The following is a 12,835-nucleotide window of genomic DNA, read 5'->3' on the forward strand; positions in this document are numbered from 1 at the left end:
TCTAAAGGCAGTTGCAATTACTTGCCTTGCATTTGTGATGCAAAATGTGTCTGACATTTCTTTCCCCAAGCTGCAGTGTCTGGATTTGAAACTCCACTACTTTACTGGTAAGGAAAAAATAAGGCTGACACGAAACAAGACAAATGTGCCGCTTCCTTCTATGCTGATTGTAATAGATCTTTCTTGGAAGCTCTGCTTCTTCATAAAACCAATCTGGCTGCTCACCGTAACACCCATCTTTAATTAAGGACTTCTACCAAACGATTGGTAGGAAGATGCCAGGTTAAAAAATAAACAAGCAAACAAAAAAAGCCCATGCCAGCTTCAGAAGGCTACTTTAAATTGAACTGACTCGTGCGCTCAATTTCAGGCAATTTCCCTGGGGTTTGATCGCAGCCAAACAGAGTTTCAATTACACCTTGTATACTGTAGGCAATATTCAGACTTGAAAAGTTTTCAAGGATCAGGATGAATAGTTTACTAATCCAAAAACTGAAAGGTTCATCCAAAGACTTGGCCAACAGGAGCTGCTTCACCTCTGCACATAACTGCCTTTCCCCCGTGGATGAACTACTTTATCCTTTGGAAGTGAAATTTGAACATTTAACATTCCCTTCTGTCAGATTTCCTTTGTATATATATAAATACATGTAATTTCTTTGCTAACAAGGAGCAACTCTACTTTCTTTTGCCTAGCACCAAATAAGCACTTTCAAGACAAATATGCCATGTTGCTTCACTGAATATCCATACGTATGTATCTTTATATTAAACTCTATGAACTAGTCAGACTTATATAAACTCAGTCCCACACACAGTTATGTTATTTACATACCTTTCTGCACATCACCTCGTTGTGGTATAAAAGGCACAATGAAGTCAGTCTGATGTCCCTCACCTGCTCTGATGGCTGTTGGAATTTACACATGAAAATAGACTGCTCCTACACAAAATGTTGTCAATGCATACTGATTTTCCTTCATTTATCAGTTAGTAAGGATGTAAGTAGGTCTTTGGCAACTAGACGAATTCAAGTTACATCAACTTTAATAGATTCAGTGTCAGACTTTTCCCTGGTCTCCTGCTCTAACTTATCTTTGAGTCTGTATGCAAAAAGAACTTGATCTTTTGAGGTCAACAGGAATTTTGCATTACTTTAGGAAGTACTGGACTAAACTACAGTGATCAGAACCTGGCTAAGTTTTCTGATGTTCCGTATTCTGAGGGGTCTCTTAGCCAAGGCTATTCAACATCTAAATCTTCAGAATTTATTCTGAGGGACCAGAGACTCTGCATGTGAGAGAATTTAACCTTAACAGGATTGGAGAAGGAAGCATCCTGTTGTCAGTAATTTAAAATAATCTTTTACTGTAGCAGAAGTTTCACGTTATCTGGAGAAAACACAAGTAAAGTTCCATTATTAAAAAGGATAAAATCCCCCAAAGTGCTATGGAAATTATGGACCTAAAAATTTTATGACTCAGTAATATATTTGTTGAGTGGATATGTGTTGACGATAATTATACATTTGGATGCATTTGGAAAGAACAATTTAATAGGCATGATGTATCAGGGAATTAATAAACCAAGTCAAGCCAATTTAAGTACCTGTAGACTAAAATAAATGACTCGGAGAAAAGGAAAGCAAAAACATGTTCAGAAGATACGGTTTCTAGTAATTGTGGGGAACAAAGGATCTATTTTAGCATATTCACTAATCTCTGATGATGAGATAAATAGAGTTTAGAAAATTAGAACTAAAAATGTGAGAAGAAACCTGGATGATAAGTGGAAAGTAGTAACTTTTTTTTTCAATACAAACACCAACTTAATGAACTGAAATCATGTTTAAACCACTGCCTGTGGTTAGATATTTACCACAGTCACTAGGGGAACCTTCAAGTTGTTCAGATTTCATAATGAAATCCCTAGGAAATGGGCTTTCAAAGAACTATCAAAGCTCTTCCTTCACTCAAAGTCACTTTCAAGATTGTGATCTAAGTGTAGTATGGTAAACTGTTATATACATATTCAACTGTTCTTAGATAAATTATTTTGACTTTGAATTCAAGAGCATTTCCTGTAGATGTTTCCTACAGAGTATATATAGGGAAAGCAGAAGGACCAGAAACAGCTAATAAATAGCTGCTGTATGAAGTCCATAAAAAGTGAAGGATTTATGGTGGGTCAGGAAAGGACACCTTTTGGTATAGGGAAGAAGGGTATGGGTACATTGGACTTTAATTCTTTTCTGAGTGAGATACCGTGTTTTATGACATTCACAGTCTCTTTTGTGAATAGTCAGCCAGCTCTGCCTCAAAAACTCTCAAAATAGAGTTTAGATATCTTACTTAAAATGATAGATAAATGTGAAAATTCTCTGCTTTTAAATGGTAAGTACCTGATTTCAGTTAAAAAATTTCAGCACTAGAGCCGGTAAAATACTGTTACCTTGTGCTTCAATAGAGACTGCAGTTAAATGAAATTTTGCAGATAGCTATGTAAGAACTTTGTCCTCTTTCTAAAGCACCTAAATGTGAACCAGGTTTGAATCAGAAGGTGTGCAACTAGGGTTAGCTCAACCTAATAAAACCTTCTGGAAAGGAAAAGAATATTAGCACTGGCTTAGCACCATATTAATAAAAACACATGGCCTGTGGCCAACATGGACTATGGGAAAGCTGTGGAACACCATAAAAGAAGCCTAAGAAAGTAACCGTATGGGGATGAATCTCATAAGGGGGTGCATGGAAATTCTGCTTTATGTGCAGGAGATACCCAGAGGACACAGAAGTCTATCTGATTCTTGGCTGGTTTCTTTGGAAGAAGCTGCAAACCTCGACAGTGCGTCACAATGAACTACTGGGACAGGAGAGCACACACCATTTATACAGACAGGTTTCTAAGTGATACAGACCATCGCAGCCATTCCCAGCTGCTATCACTCAAACACCCAGCCTCAGCGAAAAGCCATTCAGGAATACATACATGATTTCTTTACCAGATAATATTTTAGTGATATGGAATGCATATAAAACACTGTGGTCCCTGTAGTACATTTTTAAAAGTTATTTTCTCCTGTGAATTGCCTTGCTTTTGACTATTGATAATTTTGATAATTCTGGATTTTCAGTTACAGAAACATTCATAAAATAAAGAATTATTTTATGTCAAGCAACTCAGTGAGTATTTTCTTAACTTTGGAAAATAATATCAATTGTATTGCATTAGGTCAGTGTTTCGCATTATTTCTAAATGCTTCTTGGCAAGGTAATGGCTTCTGATTTCCTATCAACTGGCCTTGCATGCCAGGAAAAGTCATCATGTTATGCCACCTAGAGGTATTCTATCTGTCCTTGTCATTCTATATCATATATTATCTAAATGATCTATGCATTAATCACTATATTACTCTGCCCTATTTTGCCTGATGATGCCTTGGTTGTATAGCAAATTGGGTAATCACGATCGTATGAAGTTTAGCTGAGCCAGAAGCAACAGTGCAGAAAAAGTGCATATTTCTGTTTGCTATGTCTGGTGTATAGACTGAGAATGAAGACTACACTACTGTTCAGTATATCGTCTTAGCAAATTGGAAAAGATCTCCAAGAACAGTCATCATCTTTTCTCATTTAACCAAAACACCCATTTAACCCAAATCAGAGAAGCCACGCTGAAAGTGGAGAAAACAGGAATTGTCTTCCTCTCTGAAGTGAAGTAACACCAGCTTTACTGAGAGAACAAGTGAACAAAAATGTTCCAAAGCACCCTTCGCTTTTATATGGTGCTTTTATAACCATTTCATAATCCCTAAACTTTACATTTAACTATCTTTATTACTCAGCATTTACATAGAGGTTGTGTTCTCTCTTAAGGAAAAAAACCTTTGAATGGCAAAAGTTTATTATGCAGTGAATACATAAGAAAGGAAATGTATTCTTCTTAGAAGGACATTCTAGAAAATAAGAGTATCTAAAAGCTAACAAAGGTTTTCTGAAAAGCTCCAGATGGTAATCAGATAAGTACAAGTACACATCCAAGCATGAAAGAAGAGAGTTAAGGAACATCCATTTCCTCCATTGTAATAGTCAAGAAATGGCAACTACTTTTTGGAATTTTGGGAGTACCTCCAAAGACAGTGAGGAGGTATGCCCAGCTTTGGGAAAAACCCCAGACCTTTGTTCTTTGCACAGGAGAGGGGCAACAGCATGAGCCGGTTCTTATTTTCGATGACCCAAAAACTTCACTTCTCAGCTAATCACGTTCCAAGCCTGCAACCCAGGCACATGCTTACCCTTTATTCTGGCATCTGCCACTTTCATGTCGGTTGGCAGTTTCATGGCAGACTCCGTTAAATTTAAGCTCGTATGTTCCTGCACAACAGTTTCAGTTATGACAATTTGGTATTTTCAAACAATTTTGTAAAAAGGAAAAAACTCTCAATCTGCTGCAGTAGTAGCAGTTTTTCCTGGTGTGATACGTGTTCAAGCTTGATGTTAGGTGAAGATGTGAGAGGATTACAATATTCTGCTCTGCCACTTAACCTTGGAGGACTTTTTATAGTCCACTGAAGAGGAAAGGAAGCCTAAATTCAGTAGTTCAGAGATCTGCTAGCCAGTATTTGAGAAGAAAAGCTGAACAGATAGCTTATAACTAGTATTTTCAGTTCACGTAGATATTCTTGCTGCTTGTGTCCCTGAGGAGAATATGACTTACTTCTGTTCTTCAGTAAATAAACTTATAAAAATGTGCAAACATTCACTGGAAACAACTTCTGTAGCTTTTTGTTATTTAAATGGTGTTGGATAATGATAACAATATTCATGTGTTTCTCTTCTCTTCACAGGAAGAGTATGGGAGCTCTACAAAACAAACACTTCTGCTTCATTTTTTAAATATGCTCCTTTTTTTTTTCAAATATCCCCGTAAGAAGGCTGTAATGCATCACTTCTGTGAACATTCATTCAGATAAAACCAAGGTAAAGATGTTCTCCTTAAGCGTATGGCCCAAGTTGAGGTGAAGGGATCAGCCATGAAGAAGTTAAAGCTGGGAGCAAGAGCGTCCTCCAGTACAGAAGCAAGTTCTATACTTAGATGTGTCTAAATGTTCTCTCAGTTATTTTTTAAACTCTAAGCTTTTTCTTCTTACCTAGTGCTTTTATTTTATAATATATATGTTTGTTTGCATATTTGTACTAGCTGTATATATAGCTATTTAATTTTTAACCAAAGCCTAATTTTACTTTGTTGTTTTCCTATGTGCTTTTGGTCTTATCTATCTTCTTGATTGCACAAACAGCACATGTGATCAGCTTTTGCCACTTGTCATGGATACAGAGGTAGTCAGCCTTTGTCATAAAGACGAGGTTCCTGAGGTCCATATGACACCTTGAAAATATCAGGTGTAGGAGTCTGCTAGTGCTGGCTACCATGTTGAAAGCTAATGATGTCCGTCATCAGCTGACGTCAGCTGAAGAAGCAGTTACCCTTCTCCAAACTTCTATGTAAAATGTTGTAATATTTCAGCTAATCATGGGCTTCCTTAGGATTTAGTTTTCCTGGATGGTTCCCAGTACTAGCTGTCACCTACACCCAACAGTCACAGCCTTGTCCCTTGGTTTTGGTGGCTTATTTCAGTGCTTCATGTGGAGACACAACGGGGTGTGTCCCTGCAGCAGCGTGAGGGCTGATGTGCCTGGGGTTGTGCTGGGGGCCCACGTGTTTTGTGGAGGCCGTGAAAGCCCAGAGGAGGCACCATGAAGGGCTGGCGCAGGCAGAAGCAGGTTGCTCATGTAGGGTCCTGTGAAATGCTCTTAAATGCTCTCAGTGTTCTGCAGAGCTACCCAGGATGCCTAGCTGCAACGTGGGGTGTATTCTGAATAAGGAAATTCAAAATCTACAGCTCAGGGATAATCATTACAATAACAGAAAGCTGGAAATTTCCTCTGTTAAGTCCTACTTTCCAACCTGAGACGCATAATGCTTTTGGAGCTTTACTGCTTAAAAAACAGACACATACTGAGAATGTCACCAGACAAACATGGCGTGTGGAGCCAAAGCTGACTAAACAAAACTGTTCAGCAAAATATGGGAGGAACATGCTGTAGGCCATAACAACATGTGATCTGATTCAGTATGTGGTCTACGATTGAAGATGGCCCTGGGTACATTCAGCGAATGCATCATTTTCCTGGAAGGAAGTTCACAGTCCTGAGTTGTGCAGGTACATTAAAAGAAGACAGCAGTAAATATCTGCATATGTCTCCCTCAGATATCAAAAGTTTCTTTTTGTTTTGTTTTTATTTTCTTAGTGAGACACTAATCTGTGCGTTTGCTGGCTATTCAGCAGTCAGCAACCAGTCAGATAATAAATCTGAGGGAGATATTAGAAAATTGTTTGCTCTTCTGAGACAAACTTCAAGGTTTCCTGAGAGCTATCAATGGTTTAACCAAGTTGCTTGAAATGAGAAAGAAAAGAAAGGGGAAGACTAAAATACAGTGAGAACTGGCTTGTACTCCTGAATCCAACAAACTCCTGTGAAAAACAGCAGCTTCCTTCCACCCGTGTAGACTGCTAGCATCAAGGTCAGAGCAAACTTTCTGAAAGTGGGAATAAGTGGACACAGCTTGCATTTGCAACTGTGGCTAAGGCTTCATGAAGGAATCCGCAGAGACATCACTAGTTTGGCATGGGGACCAGTTTGGCATGGGGACCGGTTTGGCACTGGCCCAAGACCAGTAGCGAAAGGCACTGTCAGTCCCAAGAGGAAGTTTGTTCCTGAGATTTACAGATGTCAGAGGTCTGATCAATATTTTTCCACATTGATCCATGACGTAAACTTTGAACAGTCTTCTGCATGCTGGTAGCATGTTATAAACCTGTTCTGGTAAAACAAATCAATATTTTGACTGTAAACTTTCAATCCCTTATAACTGTTCAGGGGTAAACAATTTGAGCTCAGTGTGAAGATTAGAATTCTTTGCAATGTCAGGTACGATGCCTTTTTTCAAATTTAAGACCAAATAAGAATACCCTCATCACGCTGTATATCTCTATTAGCTTAGTGCCTCACTGATTGCACTAACAGATTTTTAGTTGGAAGCTGTCTCCAAAATAGAAAAGGTTTATTAAATATCTTCAAAATATTAAAATTCTGTACTTTTTGAAAGGCATGGAAGTGTCCATTTGTATTCTGAGTTTTGTATTTTATACTTTCTTGAATGTTTTGAACCACAGATAAATATTGGAGTGGCATCCTTTTGTTTCCTTTTAAAAAATATGTCTGTTAATTAGAAAAATATTGGCTATGAATGTTGAAGTTCTCATAAAAGTTGAGGCATTTGAGAAAGGCTGTTGTGGGGATGGGCATGGAAGAAGTAAATAAATTTTCCTTTGAGATCAGCAGTGTGGACAAAGGCAGAAGAAGGGATCTTAGGGAGTAGTATTTCACAGTGAAGCTTACTGAGTTACCTCCAAGTGATTCAACCACACGAGCTGTCTACTGCTGCCCCAATTGCAAAGTAAAACACCCCTGCTCCAACGAGCCCCGTGGTGCTTGGTGCCTCCGAACTCACCGTATGGGCAGCCACCGAGAGTGATGTGCTCAGGGCCCAGGCCTGCTCCCAGGAGGATGAGGGCGCAAGGTGGGACACCAGGTCATTTCTGGCCCGTGGCTTTGTTTTTGGGGGTGACAAAACTGTCAGTCCATAAAGGGGGCTCGTAGGAAAACAACCACTGACCCTTTCATCTCTGTGCGCTAATAAGAATCAGTTATTAAAAGGTTAAAAGTGTATTAACAGTAATCTCTTTATGTGTGATTGAGCTCTCTGTTTCCTGAAGTCTTGTTATTAAAAGAACTATTTCCTTAATAGATTGCATTAGGTTACACAGCAAAGGTAAATTATGATTTATATGCACTTTAACAGCACGCTAAGACAGATGTGGTTCTACTTAAAGCAAGGGTTAGGTTTGCTTAAAACTTCTGAATGTAAACAATTCTGTAGAAATAATTATTCATTAAGAGGTTTCCTGTGATTCTGAGTGTGTCAAAATGCTAGTTTCAGCTCCGCTGGCAGTTTTCCAGACAAGACTAACACCAAGCTAGCAACATGCTCTTAATGCTTAACATAGCATATGTATCTTAAGTACATGAAATATCGTTTCCCGTCATGACTTTTTAAGGCAATTAGTTCATAGTGAATTAAAATATGAATTGCCTCACATCTTTTTTTAAACAACAAGTTCTTGCAAGATTTAAATGTAAATTAAAAGCATCGGAGAGGACTTCATAACTGGGAATGAGAAAAGCATTATAAAAATTTGGGCCTTGATTTATTAATACCACCACATACATATCTGGAAACTCCATTGCTGCATAATCCTTTCATAAGCAGTATGGTTTAAAAAAGGTGCTGTTAGAGGAGAAGTGGGAGGATTCTGACAAAATTGGAGTAAAATTGCAGTTTTGTGGATGCTCTGTTATAGCTGGAGCAGCACAGTGGAAGTCGTCCTTCTGAAGTGTACCTTTGACAGAAGGAATAAATTAATTCCAGGATGATCCTTGTGGACAATGGAAGACTTAATGAGCTGGATTGTGTACATTTCTTGCCGGTAAGTTGAGGAACAGTCTGAAAAAGGTCATCTTTTTAAAAAGAGAGAATAAATTTTGTGGAGTCTTCTTATTTGCAGAGTAAGACTTTCCGACTCACAGCAGATTTGCTGCAGTACAATAAGATATGTTATGAACCGCTCAGGACATGCACTGATTTTGAGCAAATATTTGGGATAAAATTATCTACTGCTATAAACAGAATCTGTTAATTTTGATGTGAATTTGAGCAGCTGCACCAGGAAAAGAACATGGCTCTATATTTGCTCAATTCTCCCTCGGAAATAACATCAGCTTTTTCTAAACCCAAGTCAAATGAAAAAAGCACAGGTACAAAATCTACATTTGGCAATTCCACTCTTCCTCATATTCCCTTACCATGTGAGTTGTAGTGTTATTGCTCCTCTAACTTGAAAAAAAAATCATACTTTTGATTACACTAAGCCAGAGACAGGCAGATACATTTGACACATATAAATTACCTGTTTAGAAGCAGTGCTTCTGAAGTAATTGCTTAAATGGAGTTTAAGCCGAAATGTCAATATAACATTCACCACATATTTGTCTGATCTTTCCTCCGTCCAATAAGTTCTTTCAAGGTCAATTTATTTCCATATTATTTAAGATCCAATTTTTGCTGATGCTGACTGTAAAGGGAATTTTTGGGGAGGTTTTTTTTTGCTGTGGCTTTTTTGGTATCATCCTAGTGAACACACACTTTTACCCAACTTGGTCATTTTCAAGTTTAGAATTTCAGAGATGCTTCAGGAATAGGTAGTTGCATCAAGCTTTATATGACCGCCATTACAAATAGGGAAGCCCTTAACATGCCTTGCGTTTCTGGGGGTGAATATCATTTAGTCAGGGAATCACAAAATCCTCAGCCCTGTTCTGCCTTTTTCGGCACTCAGACTTCTTCACTTGCTTCAAAAGAACTTTACAGACTTTTAATATGGCTGGGATCCCTCTCACCACCTTCCACTGGGCACTCACTGCCAAACTTTCAAGAAGATAAAGGAGATTATTTCAGTCAACCAGCAGTTTGAGCTATCACTATGTGTTACTGAGGACCTCCTGAAAATAGCAGTACATAGGGTATTTGTAATCAATCAGTCCTCTCTTCTGACCACGGTGAGTAAGTGTTAAAGATAGATAAATTGCGTATAATTTTTCAGTTGAGAAGGCTTACCATTAATCCACAAAAACCATAGCTAAGGTATGAGAAATCATAGTGAAAACTGGGTTTGGCAGCCTTTTATTCAGAGAAATTAGAAAATCATTATTTTCCGTGGAATACTAATCCAAAACAGTATGACTGGATTGCCAAAACAGATTATGTAGGATAGTATGTAGCAGGACTTAAGTAAAGGGCCATAAGGAGATGCTGAAGTTCTGCTAACAGAGGTGGGGTGAGATATTGATTGGATTGCAGCAGCATGTTTGTTTCTGAGAAAAACATTAGAAACAGCGAAAAAAGCAGCAAAAAGCAGTGGACAGCCAAAACAGAGCTTGTAGTATGACCTGAAATGAATCTCAGGCAGAGTCTTTGAATAATATGTATGATAAAATACTGGAATGGGGAGTAAACACTTTTCCTTCTTGTTTGATTCCTTTTGCATTCAGAGGAATCAGACGTTGACGTAATTCTTTTCATTTACAAAGAATGTGTACAAAGAAGTACCTGGCCTCACTATCAAGTTCTCCCACACAGAAAGAACACAAAGAAACTCATTTGGATGAACGAGTCTGGTGGAAAGGGGTAGCGACATGCTACACACAAGGTCTACACACAAGAATAATATTTTCACAAGGTGTAAAGAGAGTGAGTTTTAACGCGCAGCAAGATGCTGGCTCCCAAGAACCTCCATCCTTCTTGAAATAGGATATGGGCACTTCTGAGAAATGACCCCTTTGTGAGTCAGTTCCACTGAAAGGGCTATCACTTGCTAACCTCATATTTTTATATTTTTACTTCTATAAGAAGTGCATACCATTGCCTTTTTTTTTTCCTCCAGAAGAAGACTTTATGAAAAGAAAATTCTTTACAAATGCCCCAAATGCCCTCTGTCTTCAGTGTAATAAAAGTCAAGATCAGGTTGCAATGATTTCAAAACAGGCTCTTCGTTGTCTTCTTTTTCCAGCTAGGGCAATGTGTAGGCAATACATGCAAAGTGCACTTCAGAAAGCCTGCTATGATTTCTTTATACATAGAGCCAGAACTTGACTTTGACACACAGTAAAGTAGTCCAGAAGCTTTTCCAGGTTCTTTATGACCTCTGATTCAATGCAGAACAAGTACACGTCCTCTTCCTTATGCTTTTTCCCTCTTAGCAGTCTCCTCTGACAACTTTGAGGGACAACTGCACAGGTTGTGCCACAAACGGGGAATTCCTGACCAGCAGTAACACCTTTGGCTAGAGGTTTATGGCCAGGATAATGCCCCCTCTCCTCCCTGAGCAGTAAGAATTGGGTTGTAACTTAACAGACAGTGTTTTTCACTTGTTGCTTTGCTCATGAATTTTTGTGAACTGAACAGAGCATAACTATAAAATGGAGAGTAACTATAAAGCAGAGCAACGCTTGTGCTTTATATGCATTTCAGACCAATTATGATTGTTTAATAACAGACTGAAAGGACTTTTTGACCAACTGCATTATGTGAATGGATTGGCACTTATCTTACAAATCAAAGTTATATTAAAATTAATTTTTCTATATGACTGCCTAAGAAAGTGTGTTCTTGTAACACATAAAATATTTAATAATGTGGCAGTTTTATAAGACAATAACATTGCTCGCCCCAGAAGTAATTCCACTGTTAAAACTGAAATACTTGCTGTAGTAGAGTCGAACTAATCATTCAGGTGCTTGCTTTGCGCAAAGATGATGGAACAGCAAAGAAAATTTCACTATAGGAAAGCAGTAAAAATTCCACTACAGTGACAGAAAACAGAAAATGGACGAAGTTAAACTTCATCGAAGTCCCAGGAGCTGCTGTAAGAAAATCAAGAAAATCACCAGCTTCAGCAAAGTGGGCCAGGTTGGCACTGATTAGAAAATACTTTTTCTAGAGGTGGAGTCTGAGAGATGGGCTTCAGAAATTTTGAAAGAAAGAGGGGAATAACGCTCATTAAATTAAAAGCTACTCAGTATCCTCTGTACCCAGTCAAACCAGTCAAGGATAAGGACACATGTATATTCTGGTCTTGAAGGATTTACAAGTTTTGAGAAGAAGAAAATATAAGATTTAACCTTTATACTTCTATGGCTGTTCAGATAAAACAGTATTTCATTGGATCTGTATTAATTTTGACAAAAGCTCCGCTTTTGCGAAAACAGGAGGCTCTGGATTCATTTAGAATAGCCAAATAAGGAAAATTTAACTTAATAATTCAGACCAGGGGCTTTAATTTAATTCTTTCACATCCCAGTAACTTGTGTAGTTAGAAAGCTGCTGTCTACTCCACGGTGAGCTTCTCAGTATATGCTGTTCGAAATACATTACTTTCTGTCTGTCTCTCTGTCTACCTATCTCATTATTTTCATATAGATAATTAGATGCTGATTGGAGCATACATTTCAAATTACAATTCCTGTGGCCTACCAAAGCGGTACAAACCGTGAGTAGTCCTAAATTTGTCACATGCACTTCAGGTGTTTCCTCCAAGAAAAGTTCTGAAATTGCACAATATCAATTGTGTTTATTGGTTTTAACAGCACATCATATATACACAAAAATTAATAAAAAATATTGGCAATGAAGTTTGCGTGATGCACAGTGACATTTTGGATAAAGGTGTACAGAGAAATAGAAGAAAAAGTATTTTCTTCTCATTACTTCATTACCATGGATCTTGGCAGCTACATGTAACTCCGTACAGGTCCTATCTACTTACACCCACACAGTATTTCAGGCGCTACTTTTTTCCGTTTTGGTAGACTGTGTTCTAGAAATTTTGCTATCATGACTTGCAATCTTCCAACCCCTACCTCTTCTCCCTATCTCATTTATCTCCTTTTTCTCCAAAGCTCATCCTTTCCAATATCCTGTAGGTGGAATCTGGGCCTAGCATTCACAAGTCCCTTTTCAAACTGGGACTCAGTCTCCCACACTAATTTGATGATTCAGAAAAACATATATATATATATACAGTCCTCAGCAGAAGTAGGAGTCCTCTGTGAAATAACCTCCTAGAAGGGCCATAATTCAGACATTAATCTGTGTG

Source organism: Rissa tridactyla, chromosome 3, assembly GCF_028500815.1.
Source record: "Rissa tridactyla isolate bRisTri1 chromosome 3, bRisTri1.patW.cur.20221130, whole genome shotgun sequence".
Classification (NCBI taxonomy): Eukaryota; Metazoa; Chordata; class Aves; order Charadriiformes; family Laridae; genus Rissa; species Rissa tridactyla.